A 20134-nucleotide genomic window follows, 5' to 3' on the forward strand; every position below is an offset into this window, starting at 1 on the left:
CAATCTCTCTTGGCAGAACAGAACACTAAATAAAATACCCCACCACTCTCTTAATGGGCATTAAGCATTATCAAATAAATTATAAGTATCAAGTAAGACGACACTACGTTCGGTCGAGTTTTCATCAGACACAGAGCAAAGACACTTTTCTGCAGAAATCCTCAGCACTTATGTCTGTCTATAAGAAGCTTTGTCTGGATTACGGAAATTAATGTAGTCCCGACGCAATGCGTAGAGCTGAGTTGGAATAACTCACGAAGCAGAAGATGAGAAATAAACACAGCGGGACACACGGAGCTTCAGGTCAAGTCTCAGTTGCAAATATATGGTTAAATGAGACGGAGAAAACGTCTAGGGTAATCTTTGTCGCCTAATGTTTAGTACTAAGAATTTGTTATGTGCTTATGTATTTGACGGTTCCTTGTCAATTGCTAGGTTGTATGACAATACGAAGTAAGGTAACTGTGAGTAATGAACTAATTAGGCCTCTCTTAAAGTTAATATAACATTGATCCATCATCACAACAACCATAATTAACAAGAGAAAGAAATGGACTACAAGATTAAAATAGATCTGTGTTTTGTATAACATATAATTTTAGTTAATTTACTTTTTTGTGTTTATCTCTGTTTTCTACAAAATACAGGCCATACAGCTTCCCAATCAATGATTAATAATCACCATACACTATTCTGTTCAACGCCACATAGGAAATGAGGGCAAATTATTTAATCTTCTGAAGCCGAAACTCGTATAAATAATATTTAAGAATGCAGTCCGTACCACAGAGAAAACACACTTCACCATTACAAAGACAAACTTGTTAATGCTGTTTAGGTAAATAGTCGCTGTTTATTGTGAGAATCACACAAAACCAATAAATACAAAATAAAGAGCTACTTACTTTTAAATTAGCTGGTACATATAAGTACCACTCAGCTGGCAAGTGTTAAGATTAGCGAGGATAGAGAGATAATGTCCATCCCTAAATTTCACTTTCCTAGGCACTTGATAGATTTCAGTTAAGGGTTTATTAACAAAAAAAGTGGGTAAACAAAAGAAATGTCGTGGGAATTAAATTTCTGCCCTGATCGTCCATTGCATATCCTAGTTTAAATTAACATCAGACTGAAAGTGTACAAGTATTCAAAAATAGGCACACAACATAAACTACAGACAGTTTTTAAATACTAATTCAAACCTTTTTTCGAAATTAAAACGATCAAGACAAGGGAGAAGAGATTGGCGGGGTATGTAGAAGTACATATAAAATGTTACGCCACAAAACCTGTAGTAAAGCAATTATTTGGGTGACGAATAAGTAAATAAAAGTACAATATTAAAGTGCATCTTAAATAAGCGCTTTCTCGATTCGTGTAATTCAGGGCAAGAATAATGGAGTGCTCTTGTAAACATTCAGGCTCATGGAAATCGAGAAGTGTCTCGACCAGCTGAGCGACGGTTAGTTTCGATGTACTTTCACGTTCAATGAAATAACAGAGAACATTTGTCACCATGTCCACTTTTCGACTGGGGTCTGCATGTCTAAAGCGGGGAATTAATTTATAAATTACACACGTTTACAGTCATGATAATGACCAAAAATAATTTCTGGCGAAAGCAGAACATTTTCCAAACCCCTGGGGACCGTTACAACGGTATGTTACAACCTCTCTACTGTGCTGAATATCGACAGGGCAGCCTGAATCAAACACACAGGATACAGGCGTGTCTGTAGTTGACGCGGGCTGGTGCAGCAGCGAAGAAACGGGGTGTATTTATGTTTTGAAGGGTGCCGCTAATGAAAGGTGTCTTTGTTGAAACATTTCAACACGGGTCTGCTACGTAACAACCAATTAACGAGTCAAAGAACAGGCAACCTTTCATCATTTCGCAAGCTTCTTTCAACCATGTACTTACATACATCAAACTCCATGAACTCTGATTTCGGTATCGATTTCTTGGTATCGATATAGTTCCCTTCTAATTAGAAGATTGGAATAAGATTTTGTGTTCTTTTTATAATGTGCCTTAAATGAACGTAACGGGTAGTCAATCTCTGTCCAACTGTATTCAGTAAAAGCTATCAGGAGTATTTGACTTTGCTTCACATATGTCCAATATATAATTACGTGGTACTCTGATGAAACTCTCTGGATGTTTCGAAGAGAACGCTCATCGAACAAACCGATGCAACATTTATTTTAAAAAATCATTGACAGGACCCTCTACCTCATGTCAAATTTTTAGTGTTTGCTACATTTGTACGAGGAACTTTTAGCGAAAGAAAAAAAAAAGACAATATTAAAAAAAGGCTTACAGTCTATGTTTATTCCAAATTATAAAACGATTACAACCAACAAAAATTCATATTATTTAACCACAGAATTAATGTATCCATCCGTTCATACTTAACGTTTACAACAGTACAAAAATGTGAAAGCGATCTTGGCCCAATATATATGTAGGATCCGAATTTATGCCAGGAGGGACAGAGTAAAAACGCGGTGGAACTTAGAATAGATGTAATTAACTTCGTCTACAGCCATAATGTCTATTAACTATTCATTATGATGATGGAAATAAATAGGTCTGAACTACAGGCTATGGTGACTGCAATGATAAAATATACATTGGTGTATATATTATGTAGGTACAATATGCGACAGCAGCCCGTTTGTATTTTTTATTAATTATGTATAATTTGACCAGGTACAATATTACCGTCTGCTGTAGGAGTGCACTGGGTGAAGAAATAACACATTTATTACGGAAAAAATAAAAACACATTTCTGTCTGCGTACACGTGGCTTCAAAAATAATTTAACTGGCTTTGAAAGGGTTACCGCATGCCAATGCGTGGTAGAAAGCAACCAAACAATTAATTTATAATTTCAATAACTTCTCCAATCAAGTTTATTAAATTGTGCCAAAGCGTTTGGTTTATACCAGAGCACGGCTGCGCCCAGTCCAGAAATTTAATCACGATTTTCCACTACTACTGTGTAATCTAGCATCACAACAAAAGGACCCTATTTACAGCACAGCAAATCGCCGATTTTTAACGATTCTATCCGAATACGTGATTTCATGCCGTTCCTCTTTTATATCGCCCGTAGAATGCAATTATCAATGGTAGGTGTGGCCCGGGGAAACAATTTATCAGCAATCACCAACACCTGCTAGGAATGTTTTGAATATTTCACTTACGTTCCGAGAGAAGAAACCATAACAGAGGTGGAAACCACGCACGGTTCTAAAATTAAATCGCTATTAAATAAAACTGAAACTTCCCCACTGCGAAAATTATGCAGTGTAAATACCCTTTCTTTGCTATCCGAAGATGGACAGTCACAATCGCATACACTTCATTTCATAAAATTTTTATATTTTTTTATTGTTCATCCGCTGTTAGGCTAACGATTCTGTCAAACAACCAATCCATTAATTAAGAATTTGTTGATTTCAGTTCCTTATACAAAAAGAAAACTATGTCAAGCTTAATAAAATGGCTCTCTTCTGGGTTGTAGCGCTGTGTAGTGCCTTACAAGTTTACCAAAGTTTCAGAGGTTCTTTGCTTCTCCTTCATCAGGACGATAAGTGCAAAAAGAAAATTTAATCGTCGAACATCTTTGAGGCTACATAGCGCTACAACCCAGGAAGACAGCTATCTTATGAAATCTGACACAGTCTTCTGCACAAAGAAGCGAAATCAATAAACTCTTCATTAATTGATTGATTGACTGATTGATAGAATCGTTAAATGAACCACAGATAAGCCATCTTCGTACTCATCGCCATAAGAACCTTCAAATCTCACACGTGTCAGCCTCCTCTGAGGTCCAGAGGTCTAATAAATCTCTAATGGTGCTATTCTCTTGCTATAAAATCGGAATTATTATAAACAGAAATCTACTTTTCCCTTCACTACTCTCATTTACGTCTAACTATATACAAATATTTTCTTGTGGGCCTTAATTCTACTAAAGACACTGTCAGTTGCTCAGGCTATATAGAATCAAATATTACGATTTTTATTAAATAAAAATTGTAAAAGGACGGAAAATGAATCTTTAGTAGTCTGATTTAATTTATTATCTTAGCACTTGATGCACGGATTGCTTAACGCCATGAAAACCCCTGTCTACATAAGTCGGATTCGGAACCGAGATGCGAACCCTCGAGTCTCCGAATGCGAAGCGGGAATGACAACCACTGTCACGTTGTTTGATGGTTATCAGGAAACACAGGCTTTTAATACCATGTAACTTCCCCCTGATTTATTTTTAAAAACAGGGCCTACCGTTTAGAAATTCTTTTCTATTGCGTTCATGATGCACTTATCTATTATATCTAGCCTTCATGCCTATGTTCCGCACTTCAGCCCTATTAAGCATTATCAGTGACGGTGTAGTCCATATCCTATATTCGTTATGAAGTATTACTTTGTGTGAATTAGGGAAATTATTGACCAACTCTTATTTGAACAAAACATCGCTCGCCATATTATGTCATGACATGTTGGGTGCGTGACTGGTCACAATTTGTCTACCGCACCTACAGTCACGCTGGCAAATATACGTTCTTGAAGCAATTTTAAGGATGTATAAGTTATGTAACATAACCATCACGTCAATTCTCAGGCACTCTCGATCTGTGTTCCTTCATTAACGTGTCAGGCGACGTTTCACAACCATACAAAACAACGGGTAAAATTACAGCTTTGTACGTTTCAACCTTTAAGTTTTTGGGTAACAGACGAAAGGAAAAAAATATTCTGAACCACCTGGCAACAAGGGCTCACAGATTTATTACTTTCCTCGTGAATGCAATTTTGACCTTTAACGTAGTTCCCAAATATTTAAACTTTGATTTATCTTCAAAGATTTTACTCCTATTACCTACAAATATTAGCCTATTTTTTATTCCTGTACATTGGTGAAGAGACATTAACACGTACATAGTTTACTTCTGGGAAACCTCCTTATTAGCATGCAATAGAGCTTCTTTGGATTTGCTTTAGACATTCCACTGTTTTCATTCTAGCCATAACAAGCGTCATTTAAACTATTAGTAGCCAATACCACAGCGTTACTGTGTATGCAAGCTTCAATAAAGTCACTTCATTGTTTTCTGTCAGGTTGGTTCACCTGAGTATCTACATTCGGTTAGATCTCAACTTGTGAATGTACGTGCTTTGCGTTGCTATTGTTCTGAACTATATTCGATCTCTGTGACGCAGACAAGACAGAACATCCATTACAGGCCCAAGAGACTGAAACCACTCTCAACGACTTGCTCCCGGATGATTCTGACGATCACAGCGGTTATCAACGAAGGATTCGTGAGGCAGAACTCATGTTAGACTCACAACCTGTCACATGAAAGATACAGGCCTACTTATAGCACAGTATTTGACGATTATGACTAATAAGAATCATACGTTTCAAATAAAAATTTCCGAATCTGCATAACGTATTTCTAGAAATAGATTTCAGAAGTGTTCCTTCAAATTATGTGTCCATAAACAAATATCTCATGTTAACAGCATTCATCGCATTACAACTTGATAGTATTCACGTTGTACATTTTTCGACCTTCGGATAAGAGATCTGAGGTTTTCACGACCGTAAAAATGCCAATGTTAGTTTCCGGGTTGCAACGCCGCCTGGACTTGAAGGTAGATACCAATGTCTCGGAGGAATATGCTTACTCCATTTCCAGCGCCGCGTTTTCTGGAACGATAGTATCTACCTATTAGATATGCCTTATCTTCTGAGGGCATACTTGGTCTATCATGTAAAATAGAAGACAGAGTTTCCGTCTTACTCGACATATTTTATTCGCAAAGATATTAATATGACGACATGTTTCGACCTGCAGGGTCATCCTCAGGCCTTACCATTTTAGACACTCCAGACATTTTAACATTACATGTGTGATATTTTGTCTCACATTACTCAAGTGTTGTATCTGTAAGAGCCTGAGGATGACACTGCGAGGTCAAAACATGTCACCCCAGTAATATATTTTAATGTGAATCAAATATATCATGTAAGACGGAACCTCTGCCTTCTGTGTTAACTTTGTAATAATCACAATAAGATGCATAAAACTGGTAATGATACTTGTTCTATAGTTGTTTTCACATACCAGTTTCAAAGATTTATTCCACTTGATGTGATCACAATTCCCCGATTACAGTTGTAAGCTTACTGGGCACTTTTTGGGAGGCGCAAAACTGAAGTTACAGACGACACAAAAGGGCAGACTTTCCACTAGAATGCAGTCCGATTACTGGCATGTGCATTCGTGTCGCTGAGAAAAAAATACGCGTTTGACGGGAAAAAAAATGAATAAGTCTTCCTCAGATCTGAATTCATAGCGTTCTTTCACACAGTCGCAGCAGTAAACAATATTTATTTTACAACATTTTTATCCAAGAAATCCATGCGAATAACAACTCATATTTTTGTTTCCAAAACAAGGAGGTAGTCATATTGTTTGTTGATGCCACGGTATCGGATGTTTTTCGATAGAGGCGAATGTGTATCTATCCTGCACACTGGAAAATATGCCTTCGGCACTAGATTGATCATGCATGCACCCGTCTCAGTGTAGGTTCCGAAGGAAATAAAAATCATCCCCTTATTTCTATTATAGACGATTCACAACCACCGAAATGTAAATCTACATCGCCATTTGTTTCCGCAACAACTGTTTGGATGATAGTCGCGCCCTGACAACCGAATTTTAGATTATTATGAATATTGTGTCACCACTTCAATCTCTCAAATTTAGTTTCCATTTTATTTAACCAACTTTCACTCTTCTGTTACTCCGTACGAGCTCGTTAAACTGAAAAACTTAAACGTCACTGTTTGCATCTGCAGAACTTTCTTCGTGTGCTTAGAGACTTTCCTAGAATAACACGCAAAATTCGAACACCTACCATACAGAGAAATCCGTATTAAAAGTTGTCACGATACACAAAGATGAAAGTATAAAATTGATAAAGGAAATGAAGGTAGGTGGACAAATCGACACGGAGTTCATATCTCGAAAACCAAAATCCACTTATTCACCTCCAAAGGACCCTCAAATTCAAGCTCTGAATTACCGTGTTCTTAAATCGTAAAGACCCTACAGCCTAAGCCAACAAGAACCAGTTGATTTAATTGCTACCAACTATTCTTCGACTTTCTTGCATTACGTTCTGTAGAATATTATCATTTAGACTTAATTCTTAAAGTCTGTACCGTTATAAATTAGGTAAAATCATTTGCTCGGGGCGGGCCTGCTAAAATGTTATGCTACTTCATATTGGCATAACAGTCTCTCAGACAGCTTATACTTCAACGTAATCAATAATTCACATGCACCACACATAACCCTCTAAAGCCCAGTGGTAACCATACGTTCCACCTGCTTTAATAATCAATAACAGTAATTTACATACAGAGTAGATTTATAGGTTTCGTAAGAACAAAGATTACAACCATAATCAGTACTAACCATTTGATCCTTGTAACAGAAATTTTGTGGGGTTTTTTAGGTAGGGCTAGGTTTTTACCTATTATTTATATGAGGTTAGGCATCAATGTCTGTGTTCTGTGAGTGTGTTGCATTCTTACTATACCTTAAGAGAAATATATCCCATAACATTTATGCAGACACAGGAATTGTCTTAATTGATGAACGACATATTCTCACAATAAACATTTATCTCCAACACGTGTACTTCTGTATAAGTGAAAGTATTTTCAGAAACTGAGAGCCACATTTCTCGGACTGTAGAACAGGCCAGAATTAAATACTGCACGAAACGTCAGTGCATGTATGTTCCGAAGAGCGGGGGAGATTCCAAGGGAATGTGTTCTTCTGGAATTGTGTTCCACGGCTGCTAAAGCGTCGAGATTATCCAGCATGTAGGAACTCTGAGGAGGTGTCAGTCCAACATGTCAGGAGAAGACCAAAATAGTTCCTTCGTTACACGTTCATTCGCTGTTGAGTAGCGAGAGATCTTGACAGAAATACACACTTGTGTGACGTCAACAACAGACGCTCGCCGTCCTGGGTTAGTAGAACATCTACATACCTCGTTATGCAGATGGAAGGAGACTTGGACGCTACATCATAATGTGGTTAGTGATTTAATATGTTTAAAGTAAGGGTTGACTTTCTACCTAACGTTATAATTGGATTTTATTTGACTGTGCATGCCCTAAGAACTGCAAATAAATCTTGTGGGTGATATTTTAGAGTCAGCGTTGGTCTTCTGGGTTGTAACGCCATGAGGAGTTGTGGGTAGATATCAATTTATTCAGTTGTGAAGGCTGACGCAGTAAATTTCTCCGAAATGTTTGTATGTACGTACAATTTCACAAGGCGTTACTATCCAGAAAACCAAACACGACAGAACTTGTGTACCGAGATATGAAAGTAATATTAATCCAGCACAAAGCTGCTTTTAGGTACATAAAAACGCTCACCACATGTATTTGTACTCTGGGTCAGATATGGACATTAGCAACTATGATAGACATTAAATTTCCTCCCACATACGACTTTATGGCAAGCGATTAATCATATTTATAAGTACTTGTTCACATTTCGCCAAGGATATACAACCAAGACACCCACGTTCGCACTTGTATTTATTCATATTTTGTGATACCAGTTAAGGTAATTTTGGATCTCAACAAAACCAAATGGATACGCCATGAGCATTTCTGAACTAAGAGAAGAAACGATTTTGACTTTTAATTATCTTATTTATTCGGTACTGAAAAGGCTTATTAAAATCGTAGTATATATGCTCAAATGTGCACAGCTTGTATCTTACACAATTTCTACTTGATTTTTTTGTACAACGGAAAAAACATTCTTGACCCGAAGGGAAAAAGTTGGACCACCCTGAGAGAGAAGACCTCACTGAATTCAGTTTCCGCGAAAGCTATAGATCACAATTCATGAAAATGTAAGAACTCTGACGTAGTACACTTGTTTCTCTGCCGGTGGAATTTACAAGCCAGTGGCTGGGCAAGTTTCTCCAAATGTATAGCCCACTGCCTGGGGCTTCCGAACTTCTTCAAATTGCAACACGTTTCCAAAGGCAAAGTACAACAATCACTGTAATAATACAGAAAGCCTAATTTCTATCACTCCCATAACAACTAAATTAATGGCTATAGAGTGGGAAATTATGTCCTTCCATCCCTTAAACTTTAATTTAAAGAAGGGAGGTAGTGGAATCAACTGTTCATATGATTCCTCTTGTAACTTCTTCATGAAACAAGTTCTATAGAACTTGTTTCAACATAGGATATCGTCTCGAAAATACGAAAATTTCTGAAGTTTCTCATTCGCCCACCCATCCACCCTCTCCACACTTCCTCTCATCATCCCCCGAGGCAGTGCAAGCGGAAGTACTTCTTGAGTGTGAAGGAACCCGTGTTAACAAGTTTTAATTACAAAACAGACGAGCTGAAAATGTTCTTGAAACTATACCAAATTTTAATTGTCAGGTAAAATGATCAGCTATTTATACTGAGTTTGGAGGTGGATGGAATTAAGTTTGATGTGAACAAATTTTGATAACGGCGTATATTAAATTTCTGTCGTCGTATCGAGAGAACATAAAGTAACTAACCCTAGCACAGGGGCGTGAGAAAACTAAAATTTCTAGAATTTGACTGCTCTTTTAAATCAAACATTCTCTACTTCTAAATTGAACAAAACAACCAAGTTTAAAAAAATTCAGTGAAGAATGTATTTTCCATATTCTGTCACACAATTCTATTCGGTCATTTAAGATTTATGTTCACTTATTAGTTTGATGAATTTTCTAAATTATAATAAATTAATTAAAATATATAATATCTACTGAGACTTAAGGCTTATTACAAAATTTATGCGACATGAAGCGGTTAAAGATATAATTCACAGATTAGAAACAAATCTGACAAGGAAAGAAAAGACTTATGATTTAACTTTTGCAAGAAATCTAAATGGTATCGAGACACATTTTATGACTGAATGTTACACTTGAAAAATGGAAGATAAGATTTATGAGATAAATGATCAGCGTGACATATGTTAGGCTAAACAGACGATGTAAAGGAGTAGAACTATCGCAATAAAAACAATGTTTCATCACAAACTACCACTTACAATAAGAATATCTCGGTTAATTAAACATGATCAAGACAACGCAATTCTGTTGCTTATTCAACACCAACGTGGTCAAACTGGCAGCCAGCGGGACACAAATAGCTCGAGACCACTTATAACCAGACTCTCCGAATTATTTTTTAATTTGTTATCAGTTACTATAAGATTTTTTACCCCGAAAGATTTAAAATAATCTTAATTTTGATTTCGTCTGCTGCTTTACATAGGTATAAGTGCTACACATGTTATTTACTTTAAATCCCTGCCGTAAAATGCAAGTTTTCCAAGTAAAAACAATTGAATAGGTAACGTCAGTGAAAAAAAAATTAATTAGTTTTCAAAAAGAGTGCCGACGACACCATGTTCGTTTTACATTATACTCTCGTATAACATATCTGTGTATTTTTATCATCTATTATCACATATCATTGTTGACACCATACGCAAAGTAAATGGCGTTTGTGTGCATACCATTTCACAAATTTGTTCCTCCGCAATGTTGGCATTACGAATTTAGGAAGTTCGGAAAGCATAAGAATAGGGTAGCCTCCAACGGCACAACCCCTATACTAAATTTTAACCAAATCCGCCCAGCGGTACTCAATATGAATCATACGGACAGACAGACAGACAGACAGACACGGGCAGCCCTACATGAGATCGTTTCGTACACATCGTGCAAGGAATGCATAAAACCGTACATCAGTAAAATGTTTTTGTTGTTTAATATTCCACACTTTTGCTACCTTGCCGGGGAGTTGAGACAATCCTGGATTATGGCCTGGAGCAAGTACGGGAAGAAGCTTTCGCGATGCTTTTATTTCAGTATTCCAGCAATTGCTTGGAGCAGACGAAGAAAGTTACAAAAAGCTAAATGCTGTACCTGCAGAATACAAAGCTGGAGTGACTCACGAATATCTGCAGTGGGGCATAAGGTTAAAGATCCCTGTGAGTCTTCCTTTTAACCGCCTTTAACCTTAATTTTATATATTATGTTCCGAGAGAAGAATACTGAAAGCGTTAATAACAACTTTCAAAATACCAGCTACAAACATGAGACCCAGCCCGGAATATGGACGCAGTATGAACATCCAAATTCAACATGGTGTTGTAGGACAGAAGACCGAAATTATAAACTACAATAACATAATAATTTAATATATACTTTTCACCTCGGATTCCATTTTAATGATATCCACTACATATTTAGGTACATATAGCTTTATATAATGAGTCGTTCAAATACATCCTACACTGAACAAAATTATCAACAATTTTGAAGGAATACTTTTACCTTATAGTTATACAAAGTGTCCATTTTGTTCACAGAAGACATGAAATAAATTTGTTGTCGATGTATTGTGTAGATACAAGCTGTGTGAAGGACCGATGCACAGTCTCAGCACCCGTGACAAATGTCTAAATAATTCGTGGTTGAGGAACTGATTCTGAATTAGCAGAAGCGTATTAACTGAACAGACTAAATAAAATAAAATAAAATAAAACTTCAGAGGCCTACAGCTGTACAGAACTTATTAGAGAAGTCTCTCAGAAGACCTATTCAAAATATGCCTTTACATGGAGATAATCCAAACGCTCCAAGATGACCATCTTCTGGGATGTTCCGCCATGGGGGATGATAGCTCTGATGGTGGTGAGAATCTCTGAAACGTCGGTCAATTTCTACCACACTACACACATCCCAGAACACAGTCATCTCCATATTCGTCGCATGAGAAAATTACATCTCAATCTAAACATATATTTTATGTTTTCAACAGTAAATTTTTTTATTAATTTATGATTTATTTAGCGGCGTTGTAATAGCTCATGCTATGTATACAGCGTCCAAAGATGAGATGATTAATAAATAAAAAAATTAAGGGGTTTGGAAGGAAGCGGTCGAAGTCTACTTTAACTGACTATTCCTGCAATTGTCTAGAATGAATGAGGAAAACCACGAACAATTCAATTGGAATAACAGGTCTCCGAGCGGAATTTAGAACCCGGGACCTCCCAAATACGACGCAGGATTCATAAACACTCGGTCACAGCTTTTGATTCAGAGGATTTTATTAAGATATCCTACATACGCGCAGAAAGACAAGTAATATAAATATAAAAATTCTGTTAGCTTCCTCCAGACGTGCTTAGAAATATTGAAGTGTTCTACCTCATTATGCAGTCATTTAATTCCGCAATGGTATTTTGCGGGTAGTCGGTGGACTTAACACCGCAAAAGCCCATCAAACCAGTAGCTTTACCTCGTAAACCCCAGAAAGCGGAACCATTTTACCAGCTGTCCTCTGTCATAAGATGGCCTAAAATTATTCTGATGAGAGCAGACCTTCCAACCCCGTACCCCACACCCCACGAATTTAACGAATCCTTCTTCCATCCATTCTGATCAAAATTCAATTATAACTTTTATCTTTGCGGCCTACGCACGATGTCTGTGAACCTTCGCATGAGTTCAGGAACGCACTTGAAAATCCCCTTCCACTACGCCTATTTTACCAACTGTAACCTCTTTCCTCAAACTGTTCTCTTGGTTCTCATGACGACTATTTAATCAGCAGGCCTGCTGAACACTGTCTACTTCTAACCCTTTTAACCACGGCGCCAGCTACTTCAACATTAAACACCTCTGTATTTATGTATGTACTGGACCATTTTATCTACTTACGAATATCATATCTCGTGATTAGGCAGTTACACGCTTCGCACTGTGTGGTCACGTGCGGAAGATGCCCTCCACTTCATACAATCTAGCAGTTCCACGAAAACAATTCTGCTGCTGAGTTAACGACATGTTGGCGGAACTTGTTCCAAAATGGTTATTTTAACACGTGCAGAAGTGCGTCACGGGTGTTTATGAGGGTGCAGAAGACCGGGACAGGGGTGAGAACATCTGTAATGTCTGTTTTCTGGCATTTGTTGTTGCGCGTCTGCAACAGAGCGTGGCAATAATGTCTCTTAAACTCGAGCTACCTGCATGTACAGCTGATCACAAAACTGTCATTTTTCACAATTAAAAAACGGTTTTATTGAATGACTACAAAAGATATGCCCCTTCCACCCGAGTTTCTCTTAAAATAACATAATTCCATTGAACTAATATACGCTCAGTCAACAACTTTCTATGCATTTATAAAATCTGAACGTCCATTGCCGTGTTAACAAAATTACCCCACCGATCCTTATCCTGATCCACATGAATCCATTCCACGTCCTTAAACCCTGTATCCCCAAGACATAATTCAAAAACTAATAGTATCCTACCATCTACGTCTAGGTCTTCTGAGTACTTTCCCTGGCCTTTTGTCACTTCATCCCTCTTAGGTTTAAATATTCTCCTAACTACCCTGTTCTCAAACATCCTCCATCTGTCTTCTTCCTTTAACGTAAGATAAGATGAAGTAAAGAACGCAATTAAGAATTCGAAAGACAGGAAGGCGGTAGGCTAGATGAAATACCAGTAGAAATTCTTAAACTAATTGAAGACGACAATATACATCTCCTAGTAGGCTTATATAATACCATCTACACCAATGGAAGTATGGTTAAAATCAGCTTCCATTTTTTCAAACGCATAATTAAGCCGAAATGTTGGAATCCGACTTGTCAGTTTGTGGTTACGGACAGGTCAGTGTCATGTCACGGTCACAACAAAATCAGTCCGTGGGTTTTCCGAATAGCGGCCTTTAAATATTTCAAGGTCATTCGAAATTCATTTTTCCAAACGCATATTTCTGCCGATATGACATGGTCACTGCAATGTCTGTCAGTGCGTTAGATTTGCAACAACGGCTCTGCGCACGCCGTCGAGCCCACCTACTCGCTGGGGCTTCAGCGTAACGGTCCACTAATTTTAAAATATAGAATAACATCATACCTTCAGTGTAATAGCAACAACTCACCTCAAAATTGTAACAAACTCTTAAAACATCGTGCATATAACAATTGTTGGAAATTAAAACGAATCAAAGTCACAAATTGTCAGAAAAACCCTTTTACATCTACTGCGCTAAAAAAATCGACTCACCCCGCTTATAGGCCCATCCAGTGCAGACGTGTTTGATTTATTTGTTGTTAAAACTTAAACCAAAATCTAGTAGTAAAACAACGTAAGTCCACGACTTCTGTCGTAATCTGGACCGCGTTCAATTAATACTTGCATCACTCGAATTGTGAAGCTGTTAAATTCAATTAATTAATGTTAGGTTCCACAAGCTTTTGGTTACTCAAATGAGTATTCATGGAGACAATATGATGGAGTATATTATTGATTTTAATGCCACCTGCAGGTTTATGTTGTCAGAATCGTTTCGATATTTCAGCTAATTAATTAATTGTCAGAATAATACAATTACTTCATGTCATGTTTGATGCAAAGTATAGGTACATAATAATCTGCACTGTACTACAATAGATATTTTTCATGTTCAGAACAAGGAATAATTTTGCAAACGTTGAAAATAATTTCCTCTAATTTATATAAAACATCGTAGATTATTATTACTCTGCTTTGCTTAGAAGCGAATTAAACTGTGATGAAATCAAAGCGTTTACATTTTAAAGCATTATAAAATTATATAAACAAAAAATATAGTGTTACTTGTAGTAAGCACGATCCCTCTAAACTTTAGGACAGTCTTAAATTATGTAGGTCTAATCGCAGTTTCGATATGATAAATTATTTTTTTTTTAAATTGAAATGCAGGAATTGGACACCTTTTTACTTAAGCTAACTTTAAGCTTCACAAGCTACACAAGTTTTAGATAAGTATCTTTTTCATTTGGCATATATTTAGCTGAATGGTTCTTTGAAACAGTCAATTTAATAAGAGCTTGGCTACTTAATTTCGGAATCTGAACAAGAAAACGTCTCAAATATTTGCATACTGGAGCACCATTATATTTGTTAACCTTTCAGCAATTACCGCTATAGAAATACATATTATTTTTAACGTAAATTCACCATTTAATACCATGATTGTTCAAAACCACGTCAAACCCATACATAGCGCATACATTTCGACTATTTTAATATAAACGCATCGACCATATTTCGGACCATGCAGTGTTACGCATAAATAAATGTAATTATTTATTGATGCTTGTGTTTGTTAATTTTAGTTTTTAGGTCGTTACGAAGCTGTAAAATCAAAATGTGTTTCTGAACTCACAGTACCCTTGACAAATTCACGTTCTACATGAAGCAGCCTGTGAAACGGACGAACCTGGAAACACGTTGAAGGCTGCGTGGACTTAAGCAATTAAACTTGGAAGTTCCACCTGATACACAGTCCTGCAGAGAAAATGGCTGAGTACGTGAACCTTTCCTGCCTATACGAACAGAGTACGTGTAACATAATTCAGATCAAATGCTTACAAATTCAGCTGCACGAGACACTTTACGATCTTCAAACGTATTTCCACACGGATTATTTAATATTTAATTCCCAGAAATTTTACTAAATAAAATCTAATTACAGCTTTAATTTTATAAAAAATATTCCGTCAAATATGAGCTCCTCTGACATGTATATGTCTAGTGTGGCATTTCTTCATAGGCTAATTATTTTATAGTTTACTGATAAAATTTAAACTTATTTGTAGGGTAATAGAAGTTACAAGAACATATGACATATAGTATTATATATTACCCTTTAATTAAAATATGCCCCCTTCTGAAATATGAACTTTCAAATTGTGTCATTGACAAAATTAATTTATTCTAGATTGGAGCATAATAAAACCACCATCTGCTTTATGAGAATTTTAATCGAACTTCCGAGTTTCGGGACGCTCTTTCAATTGGTCTTTAGTCACTACAAGTCCACTCGACGTCATAATCCAGAACAACTAGTAACAATTTCTTGTGTTAATTTGACAATTTCAAATGTCTTTCTTTATTTATGAAGACTGTAATATTATTTCAGAATATAAGAAAGACCAAATGAAACAGTTGTGCTTAATGTAATTCAATTTCTCGCAGTATCTGTCCACCACGAAGCTCAGTGTACTCGAGAATATTATCAGCATGGCTGTTATAATCAGCGGCACCTCACGGTCTGGCACCCTTATTTAATTATCCTGCTTTCAAAAGACAATTCCCAAGTGACGTATCCACCTCACTCTCCGGTGTCTTTACTCAAGGTTACATCACCATGGATTCCACATTCCCTCTTCTTCCAGGCAAGGAATAATGAACGAGTCTCAGACTAAAACGTGTGTTTTAGAAGAGAAGCTGAAATAACAACACCGGATGAAAATAAATTAATTTTTTTATGTAGCTATTTTGCCTGTTTTGAAGTTCAGCCGTATAAATGGCGGTACGAAAAAACCCCCAACAGAATCCTGAAATGGATCCGAGCACGTTTACGTAGGCCTATAGAAACCCAGTTACTAGTCCAAACAAAGTTCACATTTTTCAAAATTTAAAACCGTCATTTGTTACATTAACTTACACTATTTTTTTAATATCGACTGAATAAATTATAGAAAGATATGCATAAGTTATCCGCGGACGAGAACAATTTAAATTGTTCAAATAATCCTATTAGCCAGAATGTTTAATTCATTTTTCCTCATTCACCCCATTTTACGGATTAACGCATGGCATATATTGTTCTTATACTCAGTAGTTTCGTCTGCTATTTCCGCCATTCTTCCACAGGACTCAATTTTCGGCAGTTGCAAAGAGTTTATTATCGCCCGCGCCGGATTTCAATTGCACCAGTTGAATTCCTTCATTAAGGACGTATTTCGTTCCATGTGTAATTGTACCATCATATTAAGACGAGGTGTGGCTGAGTAAGATTAATGACAATGGAGATGGAACATCGCAGCTGTTAAGGACACGCACACAAATTACGCTGATAATGCAGGGAGTAATCATGCACGGGTCGCGTTCCATGTCTCCATACATCGAGATAGCTACCAAGGCATCAGGAGCAGGTAGGCCGTGATTGATCCGTTAATTGTGTCCTTAATATTACAAACTTTGCACACAATCCTGAATATTACAACTGATCCTCTGAAGCAAGCAGGCCAAATAATATTTAAAACTTCAGTTCCTACCTGAAACAAAACAATACGTATCTACTACAAAGATTAATTTCGAATGACATTTAAGCAAATAAACGCCGATTTTTCCCAAAATCATACGAACACAGAGCCACTAAATGTTAAAAGACGTTGTACACTCAGCGACCACTATGCTCTAAACTGTTAATTTACGTAATATTTTGGTGGGTGTGTTTGAGCTCCCGTTTTTAAACAAAATTTAGACAATTAAACCATGTATTTGTTTCGATACCGTGAAATCACTGAGGAGTCATAAGGTGCACAACGAGGTTTGAGTGATTTTTTTTAAATTTTGTAAGCGTATTTGGTCCCTGCATACAAGATTCTAAACTGTAATTTTATATTATTCTAGCAAAAACAGATTTGTACTAAACAATTTCCTAAAATTAATTTCGAAATATTTACCAAACGCGATGTATTAGCGGCAGATCACTTGCTTTGTGCTTAGAACGTCGGCAGATTTCGCCTATACCTGCAGCCAAATTTCAGGGACTTACTTAACAGGAATAAAAAAAACATGACGTGCTACCTTCCGCTTACCTTTGCTGTTTCTGTCACTGAAACATTAATTTAACTATTGCTATTACTCCTACAAAGCAATCTGTCGACTGAAATCATTTTACCCCTTGATGAAAAATGTGTCAGAGGTGATAGCGGAACTGATTTGGATTGTAATGCCACAGAGCCACTGGTGGATGGATCGATGGACACATGGGCTTGATTGGAAGCTGGTGCAACTTTCCGTAAAAGTGTGAATGGCGAAAAAGAATATATTAATTGCACGTCAGTTCCCATGGTATGTAGAGTAACGTCTGGCGCTTTGGTGATGAATATTGGACAGGTAGATGTTTATCTCTCCATAAAATTGTCCCTTCCAATTCACTGCACTTCCCATTATTCATCGACAAAATATGTAGAATTACATACAAAATGCAAAACAAAACTGATTATCGATTGACCTCCTTCTGTCATAAATTAAGTGCGTAAGTTTAAAAAAAAACAAGTGATGATATAGATTCAACACTGCCCTTATTCTGAATCTGACAGCCACAGTAACAATCATAAGTACGAAAGTACAGATTTATGTCAAAAACATTTTTTTTAAACTTCCAGTAAGTCTGCAAAGAAATACTTTGTTTCGCAACTTTACTTCTCTGACTTCAGAATCTTGCTTGTTCTGTTTTCTGTCGAGTGATGGTCGTCTGGGTTGAGATGACGAGTGGTCTTGCAGGCAGTTAGTAGCGCTTCGGAGGAAAGTATCGCCTCCACATTGAGACCGAATACAATGCGTCACAACTCCAAAGAACACAGTCTCTGTCTTCATCTTCGTGAAACATATCTAAACCTCAGATATGTTTCTTCGTCTCTGGCTCGCATGAAAGATTAAAGTCTCGATAATGTTACACTTAGGTTTGTTTCCAGGTGTCTCACAAATGCAAACATTTTCTTGCATTTCGCTCGTTCTGATTTCTTGACTCACACACATTTTCCACTTGAATGATATGTTTATCATTTCAAAACCTGTGTCTGAAACATTTATATTTTAGACATGATATTACTTACAGCGTCAAAATTATGTGAAGCTGCAGTTCGTGGTGTTCATCTCGTTTTCGGAGTACATCTCTGCATAAGCTGAGGTCCAAGAGGTCTCCGGAGGTCAATAAAACTCACGCCTCGATTAAGAAGTAACGGGTGTGTCTTAGTTAAACACTTTTGGTGGTGTTGGATTGTCAAGATCCTGTGAGGTCTCTCTGATGCATATATGTACCACATCTGATATAAGACCTGCGTTGCTGGAGTGAATAATTTATTTGTATTTGTTGTTTCACTAGCGTTGCAAGTGGAATGAGGGGGAGGATGTGGAATTTGGTTAACATACACTAGTTATATCTGGCAGAAGACCTAACCAAGTATGCGTATAAACTTTGGCTTGCCTTCTGGGATGGTTTTCCTACTAACTCCGTATGGTGTAAACTACATGTGCCCCTCCCCCCTCTTCACTTTGCCACTAGAATTAAATTAGTACATGGAACGAGGAGGATGGTTAAGGCTTCGGTTCGCCTACGAAAGTTGCTTATGTACAGCTCCCCCAAGACCAAATGCAATTGAGGTTTCGGAGTTGACTGATCCTCAGGTTTAGCAAAACTTCTGTCAAGGATGTATTATTTGAAACTTCAGCCAGCTATTAAGGAAACACTGATGAGAATATAAACGGTCTTCAGTTGTCTGTCATCCTGGACACTTGCTGCGGTAAACTACAGCATGTGAAGTTGTGGGCCACCTTACCAAACGCCATTGGCTTTCTTCTTTAACAGTAAAACGTAATATTCATAAATTCGTTTCCTTTCTCACCCATAAACCTGCAGTACATAAAACAGCTATATACTAAATTAAGAATACAAAGAAATTAAAATGAATCCTTACAGGTTGAATGATCACACTTTCGATTTCTGACACGGCAGGGAATTTTATTTAAAATGCCCATCCTGACCCTTATATATTGGATACGTTGGAATCTTCCCCCAGTGCGCAAAGCTCCCAAAGTAGGTACCTGTCTAGTAACAGCCTTCGTTATAAATTCATAATCTTAAATGCGTGGAGTTTTGCATCAACGCCCACATACATCACCACAATTTGTGTTGTGTCTTCGTTTATTTAACGACGCTATATTAAGTTACTGGATGTAGTATAACGTCTGCTAGATGAGTAAAGAAACTTGGATATTATTAATACATGGAAAAATTTGGTTTTCATTTCGACTTATACACTGTTTCAGTGGTTATGATAATCATTAGTCTAAATAAATTTTGTTAATTTTTCGTGTTTGCTTTGATCAGGTTTATCAAAGAAATGGCATGGAAATAATAA

At 37.0% G+C, this 20134-nt stretch overlaps 1 protein-coding gene and 1 long non-coding RNA gene across 5 annotated transcripts in view; one reads left to right on the forward strand and one right to left on the reverse strand.

Moving 5' to 3' along the window:
* Positions 1–20134, reverse strand: part of mmd (disintegrin and metalloproteinase domain-containing protein mind-meld) — a 587218-nt gene that overhangs the window by 428709 nt on the left and 138375 nt on the right. The window lies entirely within an intron of this gene.
* Positions 8051–16142, forward strand: LOC110837206 (uncharacterized). The gene is made up of 3 exons (XR_002545614.2): positions 8051–8145; positions 15366–15536; positions 15919–16142. It is a non-coding gene; the product is annotated as an uncharacterized LOC110837206 (long non-coding RNA).

Source organism: Zootermopsis nevadensis, unplaced genomic scaffold (assembly GCF_977971745.1).
Source record: "Zootermopsis nevadensis isolate Lab colony 2312 unplaced genomic scaffold, Znev_1.0 Znev_ptg000009l, whole genome shotgun sequence".
NCBI classification, from domain to species: domain Eukaryota; kingdom Metazoa; phylum Arthropoda; class Insecta; order Blattodea; family Termopsidae; genus Zootermopsis; species Zootermopsis nevadensis.